At 41.3% G+C, this 14,842-nt stretch overlaps 1 protein-coding gene across 2 annotated transcripts in view; it reads right to left on the bottom strand.

Moving 5' to 3' along the window:
* Window positions 1–12,234, bottom strand: part of tbl1xr1a (TBL1X/Y related 1a) — a 39,927-nt gene extending 27,693 nt beyond the window's left edge. Inside the window, exon 1 of one of the 2 annotated variants that reach the window (XM_070961432.1) lies at window positions 11,930–12,234. The gene's annotated coding sequence lies outside the window, so the exon portion shown is untranslated. The remainder of the gene's footprint in view (window positions 1–11,929) is intronic. The other variant, XM_070961433.1, reaches the window with a different exon arrangement.
* Between the last annotated feature and the right edge of the window lie 2,608 nt (window positions 12,235–14,842).

Genomic DNA, 14,842 nt, shown 5'->3' with positions numbered 1-14,842 from the left:
GCGCTGAGCCCCAGATATCGCTGATGATAATGCAAAACGTGAGAGGACTGCAAGGATCCCACATTTAGTTGGAGTTAAATACACCTCGGCTGTCTCTCTCGTGAAGTACACAGGCGACACCTCATCAGAAGGGAGAAAGCCTGCCCCAAAAAAATGCTACCTCAAAGTCACAGAGAGCTTGTTACATTGTGAGATGGGCTGTGGAACATTTTTCAGATCACTGCAATAACGCTGAACTATGGAAGATGGCATGTTCGGGGTCTGGTACTCATTAGTTGATTGGTAAATCATTGACATCAGCTGTGCAAATTTCATATGGCCCAGATTTAAAGAAAATGCGACACGTCTGCTCCCGGTACAAATGTCGCTACTAGTTCTATCCAATAAGAATCATCCATGAAAAAAGAGAGAGAGAGAGAGAGAGAGAGAGAGAGAGAGAGAGAGAGAGAGAGAGAGAGAGAGAGAGAGAGAGAGAGAGGAGGACAGAAACTGAATCTTCAAAGTGGTGTTTTTTTATTGCCTTTCCAAAACCAAAATCACATGGGATGGATTAAACAGTGTGCTGTAAATGTTAGCATGCCCGGCTAACTAGCTTATTACCTACATTAGTAACCTCCCGTTACTTACAAAGCCACAGAGCCTATCATTAGCAGTGTTTAGTACAGTATTTGGGGGCATACCACTTTTATTTACTTCTGTGTAAAATAGAGTTGGGCGGTATCCAAATTTTGATACCGTCAAACTTTCCCCACATTTAAAAAAAAAAAAATCACTTTGCAGGGCAGTGTGACATGCGCGCAGTTCAGATGGTCAATGCTCACGCTAAGAAGCACCAGTCCTATCTTGTAGCATACTAGAATGACGGGGAGAAACTCAGTTAAAAGCCTCTACCAAGCATTGCCACCCAAATAAAACATAATTCATAACAGAGAATCTGATGATCACGAAGTTGTCTGCCACCTCACTGTGCGACGAAACTTGGCGAGCTAGCAGCCAAAGAGTAGCAGAAAAAAAATTTCGCTAAATCATAAAGTATGTCTTACCTTTGCTTTTTTGTGGTTTAAAGTTATATTCCAGCCCCAAAAAACGCTGCTAATGTCTCCTCCTATGACTCTGTTCTAGTTTGAGATCAATCACGAAGGTCCTGCTTGTTTACATAAAGAGGAGGGGGTTTCTAGAATGGAGGGAGCGCTCTTCATGCAATAACCGTCATTGGTGTTTCTATGGTGAATTTGGGCGGGTCGCTGAGCTACTGACCGGCGTAACCACGCAGTTAGTTTCACCACTCCATGTCATGAAGGAGCAGAGCGCTCACAGAGGACTCTGCTGAGCAGCCCGAAGTGTTATTTTACTGTTTTATTTGCATTTCGTCCTTTTATGAGAGCTAAGAACAATAGCGAGCAGAAAAAGGCTGAGCCAGCAACAGAGGAGTTTCTCCATATGCTTGGACGAGATAACGGTACTCTGCCCAGATGCGCCCATTTGAGCACCTGGACATACCTGTGTTAAAACATCTGCACGACTACTCGGGTTCATTCTTAGCATGTCCTTTTGCTCAGTCACCTTTTCCTCAAGCAAAAATTCAAACAGATACACTGAGTGGACTTTTTGTTATGACGATGCTATAATTATGTTAGACCCCTATAGATCTATATGCGCAGCATTTTTTTTAATGACGGTAATGAAACTGATACCGTTGCTATTTTTAGATACCGCGGGATACCTTATTACTGGATTACCACCCAACCCTAGTGTGAAATCAAAGACGCACTGTTAGGGTTGGGCGATATGGCTGGAAACTCTAATGCGATATAAGTGTTTTATATTGGTCGATTTCGATAATTATTGATATTTTTTATGACCTATTTAAAATAAGGACCAGGAGAAAAATACATTCAATTTAAACATTTTTATTTTAAACTTAACCTTCCTCTGATTATAATCCTCTCAGCTATCAAGGCAGAAAGGAAATGTCAACACAACCATGGAAAACACTCAAATAATAAATGTAAAACAAAGTGTAAAAATGTAAACAGAGAAAAACCTGAGAACTTTTTTTCTGCAGGTTTAGTGCAGTAGGTTCACAAGCTGATTCACCTTCTGGTGAATAAAATGTTTTCAAATATGTGCAGTGTTTTGTAAACATAGCAGAAACTGAGGTGGACTTGACATCTGTAACATACAAACAAACATGATAGACAGTACAGTAACACTGACTGAACTATAAAACCAGCCTAGACATATGAATAACTTTAGTCACTCTTCTTACTCTAAACATACATGAACTATTCAATTCTATTTTTATTGCAAGTGTGTTTAAAAAAAAAAAAAGTACGTGTATGAGATTTTTATAACCTGGCTTCTCCACAGTGCTCAGTTAAGCGTGTCTTTAGCTATATGATATGCCACTGCCTCCGTTACGTCTTCGTGCCTTTTAGATGATTTGTCATCAGGCACTGAAGCAGATACCTCTGCATGGTGGTCTGCTGCTTGTGCGGTGGTGCTGCTTTTGGTGGACGTTGGCGAATACGGCTGCGCTCCAAAGAGTGGTTAAATAAGTTTGTGGTGTTACCGGTCTTGGTGGGGACGAAAGTCTTGCATAAGTTACAGACCACATTGGTCTGACGACGGTCCAACATAAAATCCAAAAAACTGCCATATTGGCGAGCTGACTTTCCCTGTTTTATCGACGATTTCTTCGCTCACTGCAGAGCTCACTTTCTATTTCTCATCTCACTCCTCGTGGAGCAACAAACACGAGACGACATGGCGCAACCGAACTTGATAATGTTACATGATTGCCGTGTTAGCTTGTCTCTCTCACTGATTAGCGATTACTCCCTACGTTGCTCAGTTACCTGAGAGCGAGTGCCTTTGTTCATGCAACCAACCTCGCTTCGCAACTTCTGGTTTCTTCCGATGAAGAAAAAAAAAAAAAATTATCGAATGCTTAATCGAACGCATTTCATATTGATATTGATGACGTGTCTATCGCGAGACATATCGCTATCGTTTTATCAGCCCAGCCTTACGCACTGTTAAACAATATTTCCAAATCTTGGGTGGGAAATCTACCACTCTTAGTGGTAAATCTGCCAACCTTACTCCTGTAAACTCCCTATGTGGCACGCTCTACTGGGAAGTTTGTGCTAAAGCAGAAAAAGCACCAGATCAGTCTCTCTCACTCACACACACACACACACACATACATACATACATACATACACACACACACACACACACACACACACACACACACACACACACACACACGCACACACACACACACACACACACACACACATACACATACACACACACACACACACACACAGCAGGAACAGAGATACCAGGTGTGGACAGATAACAGCAGGTCAGTTGTTACATCTTCCAGTATCAGTGGACACACTTGTGCTGCAATTCCACTGAATCACTGGTCTGAACACAGGAGCCCTTTTAAAAGCATGGACTACTGTCCATTACAAATGTCAATTCCAACATTACATGTGTTTATATTCAGAGCAAAAGCATTGCCTTCTCGTGATGCGGTCTTATGACGATGTTCTTATTGCATTTTCACTCTGTATGATCTGCTCCAATTCAATGCAGTTTTATTTATAGAGCTCCAAATCACCAAAAAAAGTCGTCTGAGGACATTTTCCATCTAGGGCAGGTCTAGACCATACTCTTTAATGTACAAGATGCCAACAATTCCCCCATAAGCTATCAATAAATAAAATCAAAGTCTATCACATTTATTCATGAGCACACTTCCTCTATACTAAATACTGTTACTACTGTTTCAGCTTGGTCGACAATTTTGAAACATTCTGATTCATCCATAATAAAGGACCACCACAGAGTACAGTTTCTAGAGCCCTATGATGGCTGCAATGAAGAAAACAAGGACGGAATCGCAGAACTCCACAATAAAAATGTAATTACCTGTAAAACACAGATATCATTGAAATTGTCAAAATGTGAATGAAATGTATAAAAACCGGGGGGAAAACCAACCTTTGCAACCCTACCCCACTACATTCAGAGGTGGTCTGAGGTGGTCTGGGCATCCTCTGTGTAAGGTTAGAGTTAGGTTCATAGGTTACAAAATCATTCATGAGCCAACAGCATCATATTTAACTGCAAAACAAGAAGAAACTACAACAGCAGGCAAAATGGATTCTTGTGGATGGACACGGAAATATAGACACAAAACTCGTCTGATTCCCATGTTGGGGTCAGTCTTCGCAAACAGAAACAATGTCCGTGTCTGTGTTTTGTTCTCTTATTAGAGATTGACTCACAAAAATGGGAAGTGGTGTACAACTGAAAACTAGATCCCACAAGGTTTCTTTGTTCTTTAACAGAATGCAACAGATTAGCCACAACCAGGAGCTGTGAGCAAACATCACTTAATTAAAGGTCTCATTATACAAGGGTCGTCTCTTCAAATCTTTTCTGGAGCCTCCCTGCACCAGTAACAGAACAAGAGCTGCTGTTCCTTATTGGAAACAAGCACAAGGGAAATCCTTTTTCCACTCTGCCTTTCGCCATTATTTTCAGTGTTTCACTCATCTCTTCCTTGCAAGCTGGTTTTGGGGTTTTGGCCATCCGGCTCATCTCGCTCATAGATACATATAGTCAATGACACATCCAGTTCATGAGGTGTGTCTCTGCTGCTGTGCTTTTGGATGTTCTAACATCCAACAGGAAATGCCAAAACCAAGCAACAGGGAATAACAATTCACAACATTTGAATTTGATAAAGTGAAGTGACTGTCCTGATACTATGTTGAGCAAACTGTCAGATAAAGGAAAAAAAGATGGCATTTTTCATTTAAGTTATACAGTAAGATGGATAAAATAATATTTGTTAATCATGATCAAATTAAGAAAGAACTGTAAAAATTACAGGAATTGGTGTTGGATGTTTGGTCTATACTCAGCCGGGGAAATGATTTTTAAGTGCACAACAGCTACCAAGCAGAAGAGCGACGCACCATTGATTCAACTTGCACACAACAAGCAGCCCAATCTCACACCCATACTTTAAAGCTGGTGCTACTGCAGAAATTTCATTCATTGCACCCTCTGAGTACACATATGGCCAAAATCCTCAATCACTGTCGGTATTTGTAATTGATATCACGGCAACAGTAGATTTCACAGTATACTAACATAGTGTGTAAATTCAGTTTTTGTGGTCAGCAAGAGTTGAAAGCAACATACAGACCAGCAGAAAAGGGTAGCTGGTAGTAGAGTTAGCTGCACAGTTACGTGCGATGTCATCAACACGCCAACTCACGTCACGAGTAGCACATCATACACTGTGAATGACAGTGTGTAAATACAGGTTCAGGGATAGTCCCGCCCTTTAAATTGTACTGCCAGATCCCTCCCAGTGAGCACACTTCTACTGTTGCACGGAATATACTGTCATGTCATGAAACACTGCTCAGATCTGGCTAGGCGTGAACTGATGTATTTAGAGCTGTCCACCGGTGATCGGATCGCCCAAGATGCATGTTCATTCCAGATGTAAACAGTGATTCATTTCATTCACACTGTACATCCTCATTGGGGCTACTGACAAAATCAAGCATGACTGCCAAAACCGTATTGCAACGGCCACACAGTCAGAGTCAGCAGACAGTTCAGCAGTTCACACTACGGGATTAAATCTGCACCCACAGTGCAGCTGCAGCATGGCGTTCCTCTGCCAGCGGGTCAGCCCTATCCAGGAAGCCACAGAATGCCCACTGCCTGTTTCCTTTCTTTTTGACAACACAGGGACACTAGTTGTTTTGGGCGTTCCCATCAACCCATAAGCAAAGTGAGCATTCCAAACATCAATGCTTGTGGTTCAATCAGAAACGCAAAGAGTGGACCATTTATAGCAAAGGTGCTCAATGTGAGGATTGAGCTGGAAGGACTGCTCACCCATATTAAAAACACATGCTCATTGACACACTGAACGTGAGTTAAATGAATAATTATTTTAAAAAAAACAGCACTTGAGGAGGAGGTCGGGGTAGAGGAGGGAGCTGCAGCAGCAGCAAACAGCAATTACATGAGAGTATCAGTAGAGTAACAGTGAAAGGTGTCAAGTTAGAACGGCCGCGCAGCATACCTGCACGAATATGATTGGACATGATTAGTCAGCTGATAGTGTCACAGGCTGTGAATGAGCATGAATAAAACAGCTGATACATGTGCAGCATCAGTGCTCTGCCTGAAACAACAAAACATTTGAGTTGCTATTGCTTATAAAACATATTTCAAAATGATTTCCATTGGATTTTCTCTGAATTCTGTGTTTCACAATTTAATTTGATGTAACACAACACTGCACTACTTTTTATGAAACAGCTCTTCTGCAAACAGCCTACATATGCAGTTGTTAACACACCGGGTCTGACGGGGGCTGCTCTCATGTTTGGGTAATGCTCCTCCTTGTTTACAATGCTTGACCAGAAACAGGCGTAGATTTTTCATTTGTGATTCAACTCCAAACATACAGCCATGAACTGGTGCGTTGCACCTGCTGATGTGGGTGCATTTCTTAGAGTATGTTGAAGTGATGAGCTCTTGTTAGTTAGTTAGTTTCTTGTTCTGTCTTTTTGGCTTCTAAAAACGCTTATATTGGTAGGAAGACAGCTGATTGTTATAAATTGCATCCACTTGATTGGGCCATAGACAGTCAGATTAGCACAACACAACACAGTTCATGTTACAGGGTTTTGTGCCTGGCAGGTGTAGCTGCACATATCTGACTGGCCAAAACAGTTTGCTGTCAGATGAAGTTGGACTGCAACTGCAGAATTTGAGCTTTGTGCTGTAGTTAAAACAGTGGAAGAAGTATTATTTGATCAAAAGCATGAAGAAAGACTATAAAAAATATGCACTTTCCAAAAAGTCTTTTAAAAAACTGGATCAATTGCTATGAACTGAGCAGTAATTCAGTCTTTATACTGTGTTATCATTAATACCTGTATTAGTTGTGATATATTCAAATTCAACATATATCAGACGACCCAGCACCTCTAATTTACATGGTCAACTACACTGTGATATGGGACTTTCCCAAAGGTTGAAACGGAAGCTGCAGGGTACAAATAATCCCCCTCGGCCTCTCTGCAGCAGAGGGGAAGAGGGGCTGCAGGCCTGTAAACTTCAAAGGGGAAAGAGGGGGAGGGCCACCGTGCACAGACACATTCTTCACAATGTTGAACTTGACCCCTGGGGTTGCCACACACACACACCATGTGACTGCTGTCAACTATATTTGTGTGTGCATGTGCGAAGGCCTGAGTGTGTATGTTCTGAGGGTGTGTGTGTGTTTGTGTCTGAGATTAATCTTATCTACTCCTTTCAACCTGTCTGAGCACTTAAAATCTGCATTTTCTTGGAACAGGTACACTTAAAAGGATCAACTACCAGTTGTCTACGTGACCCCAAAGCACAAATTATTTCTGCACCTTAAACCTTAAAGAGCTAGCCAGCTAAATGCCATTTTTCTGACCAGCAATACACTACTACAATCAAGCTCCAGGCCATTCACACTATTCTGTGTCACTAATTCACCTAAACTGCACGTCTCTGGACTGCAGGAGGAAAGAAGGGAGAACATGAAAACTCCACAGAGAAAGGCCCCAGCTGGCCAGTGGACTCGTTTATATTGTTAGCATCTGCAGACACAGTGGTCTGTGTTGCCGATGTCCACAAGGGTCTGCATAGCCTAAAATGAAACCACATGTGCATCCATTTTGCACTATGTGTGGACGTTATAGTAACAGTGCTAACCACTACACCACCATGCCACACTAGCTCACACTTAACAAGACGCTGTCATTGATCACGGTGTAGTAGTCCACTTATGCTAATACTGACAAAGTAATAACTGACCGATGACCACTGTGAGACACTGTTGACACATGGACACTGTAGCTGCTAGTGACTGGACGAGCTGCTTTAGAGATCTAAATCTTGGAGACCTCCACCTCCCCCTCCCCCTGCCCCTGCCATTATAATACACAGTATCATATTTCTACTATCTACTATCCATGCACTCATTGTGGAGGTACGGATCCTTAATGTTCCATGCAACATCTCTGCAGGTGTACAGGATCCAGGCCTGCTCATATTTGTGTCTACATCTCATGTTAGGCCGTTACCTAACTAAGGAGGACATTTTCACTCACTGCACTTCTTTGTCCATTTTGTCTTTCCCTTTTCAATTCACAACACTGATGAGCAGTGGTTACATAACTGTACTATACTCTCTCTCTCTCCCTCTCTCTCCCTCTCTCTCCCTCTCTCTCTCTCTCTCTCTCTCTCTGATTTAATAAGGCCATCTAATCAATGTGTCCTGTGTAGATAACATGACTCAGCTGCCTGCCCTGTAAATAACTATATTCTTTTATCCTGTTCTCAGTATTTGCTCTAGAAATGCAACATCAAGGACACGTATGCAAATCAAGTACATAAACACCCATCTGGTCACATCTTAACAGTGCTATAGAGGATTTAAATGTACACATTTAGCTTTATTCTCAGTCCGAGTTATCAAGTGAAAGGGCAAAAGACACAAGTGAGTATAGAGAGACACCACAGGTTTCTTTCAGCACCTCATTTCAAATTGTGGTGTCAGGTACAGTGTGGTCTTTAATATAAACTGCGCTTGCAGTAGTCTGGGACACTGGGCCAATGTGAGGATGGCCAACAAGGTTGTGGGTTAAGAAAAGGTGGCCACATCCATCAGCTATCAAAAGATTTGCATGCTTTTTGCTTCCCCACTCAGCTCAGGAGTGGGGAAGGTTATTACACCCATTCAAATGCACTCATATATAGGGTCAAAATGAAGCACTTCATTATTTTTACTATGCTTTCTGCTAGTGACATTGCTTATTTAGTGCATGTTAGCATGATACATTAACATATTGTGGCATCATGAAAGGAAATCCCAAAGTAGCAGAAAAATGAAGACACAAGATCATCTGCTGCTTACATAATTCTACGGTTCAGTTCATTTAACAGTTGTTATTACATTATTTACAGAAATCTATGGACAGTAAATGCATATCCTGTGTGTTTGAAGATGGCATGTCTGTGCCAACAATACAATAATTATTAGATGTTGTATGTATCTCTATAGGCAGTGTTTACGTTGATTTATTTGTAGCAGCCTGCCACAATATCAGCACTAACAGCCACATATTGATTCTTACATACACATTGACAACACCCCCCCCTCTGTGATTAGCACCTCATCTCTGTGCACACTGAATCACAACATGATCATACGCAGGGGGAAGGATTGCTGTTGGCTTTTACCCACGGAGAAACGGCTGGCTGAATTCCTGAATAGAACTTTGAGTTAACCTTGAAGTTAACTCTAAAAAGTTCTTCAATCTATGTTCTTAACACAATGCTGTAAAACTCAGAGACCTAACTCTTCAAATAAGTTATTAGCAAGCATGTAAGGAGCCTTACAAGTCAAGTGGGCTGCAGTCAAATGAGCTGTCATTTGCGAAAACTCGGTCAAGCCAGCCAACACTTGCATTCTGATGTGCGTCTACTCACACTGTTAGCATACTGGTGCTTAGAGCATCAAAAAGGACAAAAGACTCACAGCTATTTGACCAAAAGTGAAGAATGGAGCCCTGTATATGTTCAGTTCTTTATGTGACACAACATGAAACAGTGGAGCTGTATCTATTATCTTTATCAGTTATTTATTGGTCACAAAGTACTTCAATATCAGTCGTCAATAGCAGCTGTGGACCCTGACCTTAATGTGGGGCGTCTATGATGGACACCAAACAACCTTTTTATACAAGCACTCCATCCACATTGAATGTGAGTTGAGCTGTGTTGCTTTTCCAGTTGTTCAATTCTTGGTATGGTTTCCAATAGTTCTGGTGCATTAACTGGCTATTAACTACTATTGACGTGTAATAATCCTGGTACATAATAACAACTATGTCAGTCCAATTACATAATATAACCAGAAAAGCACAAAAACAAAAATAATAGAGGAAATATTTGGGGAATCAGGCACTCCAGGCTTAATGAATTAAATTTGTGTGTGTCCAAAAAAGTGACATCTGCACACAGAGCCAAAGTCACACCCGATTCTGTACCAGCTTCAGTTCCACTGGCCTCCATTCTGCACTGTATTTATGCACAGAGCATTTCTTTCAACATTCTTAAACACTGACAAACGGGATTGGAGTTTCTGTTCAATACTTGTTTCTGTGCAATTTGCTCGTGTCCTTGCTTGACACACTAAGCCAACCTCAATGCACAAGCGCAAAGACCACCGGATGTATTGCCTCTCCTCTGTTGTAAGTTGGACTTGAATAAACCACAAAGACTGACAGCCCACTGATGACTGACATGCACACATGTTGCGCGCCTGTATATGAGTAAGAAACTCAGAAAGATTAAATAACCTTGGCATATGGTTGGAGAGAAATGTATGAGATATACTAAACATTCTCAACCATCTAAATGTGAGATAATAGAGGCCAACTAAAGTCAACGATGCCCGATAAACTGCATAAACTACAGGCAACCACTGATGGTGTGCTTTATATTGATATTGGTATCGGTCATAAACACCAACTAATATCAGTATGAGCTTTAATGTTCAGACTCTGTAACAAACATCCAATTTAAAAAAAAATAATACATCCACACAGCTGCTTTTTTCCTTTGGTATGTAGCCATGGTTAATGTGTGATAATTCACTCCAAGGCTCATCAGGACACCTCCTCATGCATTATTATTAACATAACCTACTTTCAATATCAGCTGCAGTATTTGAACAAAACAACACAGCCAAGAACTCAGGTGGGAAATATTCTGGGAAAAAAGTGAGTTCAAAAACAAATTATTTGATTTAAATTTCAATTCAGGCCTAAAAATACGTTAACCCAATTAGCCTGCAGATCTTGACTCTGGCTAAGCAGAGTCAGAGACTTTTCCTTATCTGGGACTGGTACATTGTGTCATTGAGTTGAGCTTCACAAGGTTGGCAAGTGGCCCTCCTGGGTGTGTGTGTGTGTGTGTGTGTGTGTGTGTGTGTGTGTGTGTGTGTGTGTGTGTGTGTGTGTGTGTGTGTGTGTGTGTGTGTGCTCTCCCCTCCCCCACACCACCCATGGCTTTGGAGCAACCAGCTGCAAAGCACTCCAGAAAAGCTTTGAATAAGTAATAAAATAATAAATAATAATATGCAAATAATAATATTACAAATGTACTGTCTGTTGAAGACAATCATCAAAAACGGCAGCATTATAATAAACTGTGGGAATAACTAGCAGAACACCTCAAACTGCTAAGAAACTATGGGACAAATTGCTAACATGGTTCAAAGGACAGTTTCCGTTTTGATTTGAAACAAGTGTTTATCAGAACTCTCAAGCATTTATCAGAACTCAAGTGACTCTCAGCACAGGTACAAAGTGTATGCAAACACAAAGCACTTTTGTTGTAAGAAATCTTAAATATCTAAACAAAACGAAATTGTTCAGTAAAAAAGTTCAGATTGATAGCTCGGGGCGTAAAACACTAAAACATTTCCGCGCAGGTTAAAAAAAACGTGAAGTGTTCAAAAAGATGTCTTTGTGGTTAAGATTAAAAATCAGTTAAGTGTTTTTAATTCAAAGCTAGCAGGAGTTGCAGGAAGGAAGCGCGCGCTCACAAACACAAACCAACCACGAGAGCTACGAACACATGCACCGTGCGCGCGCGCCTACTCACGCGCTGAGGCTGCCCATCCCCCACCCCGACAGAAAATAGACAAATAAACGTGCAAAACAGCGCAATAACCCCCTTAAACCTTGTATTTACAGTCATATGTGATCGGTCTACGCGGGGGTATAATTTATAACGGCAATAACAACGTAAAATGACGGTAAACACTCACCAAAAGCTCCAAATCACACAAGGGGGGTGCCTTCTCCTCTGTGCTCCTAATATGGAATCTCCTCCTCCTCCACCACCGTTGTTTTCTAGCTCTAATTAAACCTCGAAAAACCGTTATAACGGCCTTCAGACCCGGCCAACCGGTGCTAGGAATCCCCAATGACCGATGTGTTTTGGATACACGGGCATATATTGTGATAAATCCCCTTAAAATGAGCTGGATGGACAGTTGGGTCTAGATTGTAGGTTTGCTCGCTAGTAGAGAAAAGAGCCAAACGGTTCAGTAGCAGCCAACGGCTTCAGACTGAAACACAGAGCAGCTGACCTGCCAGGCGAAAATGAGGTAGGCCTGAGCTCCTCTCTGCAGGAAGCACACTCCAGTCACATAAACATCAAAATGGGTGTCGCAGTATGGAAAAGGATGGTGTAGTCGGGCTGGGGTTGGCGGTAATTCTCCCAAAACAACCAAAAAATATAAAATTGAAATACATTTTAAACCAATGGGATTTTTGAAAGCTCAATAACATTAATACCTCTGTATTTTTGTGTTGTAGTTGTGGCCATGCTAGCTTCGATGCTGTAAGTGGAGGCTACTGATGAAGGAATGCATAGATTACATTTATATTTATTTACATATATATGTATTCATGCAGTTTATGTTCTACATATGAACTATTTTACTGTCTAAAAAATGGTAACAACAGTGAATGAAAATAATTCCAACAGCATTTTTCAGACCATGCTCCACCCCACCCCCACCAAAAGCTCAGCCATATGAAATGGACCACACTGCTTTTAAGGAGAAATACAACATTATTTAAAGCAATGTTGACAGATTTGAGATAGATAGATAGATAGATAGATAGATAGATAGATAGATAGATAGATAGATAGATAGATAGATAGATAGATAGATAGATAGATGTGTGGGTGTGTTTGTGGAAAATTATATATATCCTTCTTGGCCGGATTTCTGCGTCTATGTTCGGTCTGCTGCTTGCTGAGTAGCGACACTCTAGGCTAGCTGATTTGTGCCTTATCGAAAATGTGACGTCAGTCAATGGCAGTTGAACAGAAATCACGTGGGGACCGCAAGTACTGTAATGGCTCAGCTTGAGTTGGTTGTTTTCTCTCTTACAAATTTCACATTCTGGTCGAGGCTGCAGACTGTGAAGACGAGCATGAAACCAGCTGAAGAAAGGCTCGGTTATCTTCTTTTCAGGAAGACACACCAGCCAAGACATTTCCACTGCAAGCTCCTCTGCACAGACCCATGCTCAGTAATGAAACAAGGTGCGCCTCCCCACTGTCGCTCATATCACACACTAATGAAAGGACAGCAGCACAGTTATTATGGGTAATGTAATTAAAGCGGGACACAGTCTGCATTTGTCTAGTGTTGGAGAGTTGATATCAGTGGGAGAACTCTGATTCTCAATTATAAATCAAAACCTATACAACAGGTATCAACAGAAAGACTCCTGTTATTTGATTTATCAGCATATCTTTATGCAACACCTAACACTGAAAAATGATCCTGAGCAATTCATGTGAATAACATTAAATTCAACTTAAAAAGTCTCCACTTACATTCATTTTAAGCTTAACAGCTTACAAGGCTTTTGTCACTGAGATGTGAATGAATCATTTTTTGAATTGGAAATAATTTCAGCCGAGTGTTACTGAACTGACATGTAATATTCTTTTGTCGTTCATCACTTATTAGTCATAATGTATCAAGCCTACTGAACTCAATGCCCTGATTGAAATATCAATCATAACTGTAATTGGAGGAGAGGAGAGGCCAGTCCATTGAAGTGATGCTTAACTTCTCACTGGGGAAAACCACCCAAATGGTATAAAAAGTAGCCCAAATTATCACAGATTGCCCCAAACCATTTTTAACCACCCAGTCAAATAAAAGTAGCCTGACTGGGTATAAAAACAAAATCCTTTGCAAAATGCTCATTAAGTACTTGAACCACTTTACAGTAGGTTTACAGTTGGTAGCTTTAATTTACTCCAATGTATTTATTTTTCAATGTAACATAGTATTCTGGATCTTTTTGAAAAGGTTATATTACCTAAAATTAGATGCCTATATGTCTTATGTGACAGCAGCAAACTAAACAAATCTCAGTGGTACTGGGGAGGAAAGAGGTAGCCATAGGCTGGAGGTGGTGGGGTGATAGAGGTGGAGGTGGGGGGGAATAAGACATCTACAGATGCATATTCTACAGACATAAACAATGAAAAGAGTACTTGTGTGCATGTTTGCATTGAAAGAAAGCATATTATGCTCATTAACATGCGCACGCACACACGCACGCACACACACACACACACACACACACACACACACACACACACACACACACACACACACACACACACACACACACACACACACACACACTGCAGATAAGGGCCAGCTGAGACAAACAGACACACACAGACACAAAGCCCTGGGGTGGTGTGTGTGGTGTGAGCTTTAATGGTGGGGGGGTTCTTTCCTCCGCCTGTACTTTCACATGCCTCAGGAAGCTTGCAGTTCAAGAGGGCCCCTGCTATTTTGATAGTGGCAATCATTCCACATTGGGCTCATTTGAACACTATTTTGCCTGTGCTTGTTTTGTTTTGGAAGGAAATGCAGCTATCTCAGCAGTGGCCCATCACTGCTGAATGAATGAAGAGAGAAACGGTGGTGTAGTAACAGCACCCGTGTGTGCAGATTGTGAAGTGATGCACCTCAGGGCGAAGCACGACCACTGTCAGGATAATGACTTTTTCTGGGAAACCACTATACACCATCTGTATGCAACACTCAGCCTCTGTGTTTTCTTCTTCTCTGTTGACTGCACATCAAACGCACCACCTCCACTATTACTACTAATGAGTATTTGCTTTGATAAGC

Source organism: Chaetodon trifascialis, chromosome 4 (assembly GCF_039877785.1).
Source record: "Chaetodon trifascialis isolate fChaTrf1 chromosome 4, fChaTrf1.hap1, whole genome shotgun sequence".
NCBI lineage: Eukaryota > Metazoa > Chordata > Actinopteri > Chaetodontiformes > Chaetodontidae > Chaetodon > Chaetodon trifascialis.
Note: the sequence above shows the minus strand (reverse complement) of the source record. Positions and strands in the feature narration are given on the sequence as shown.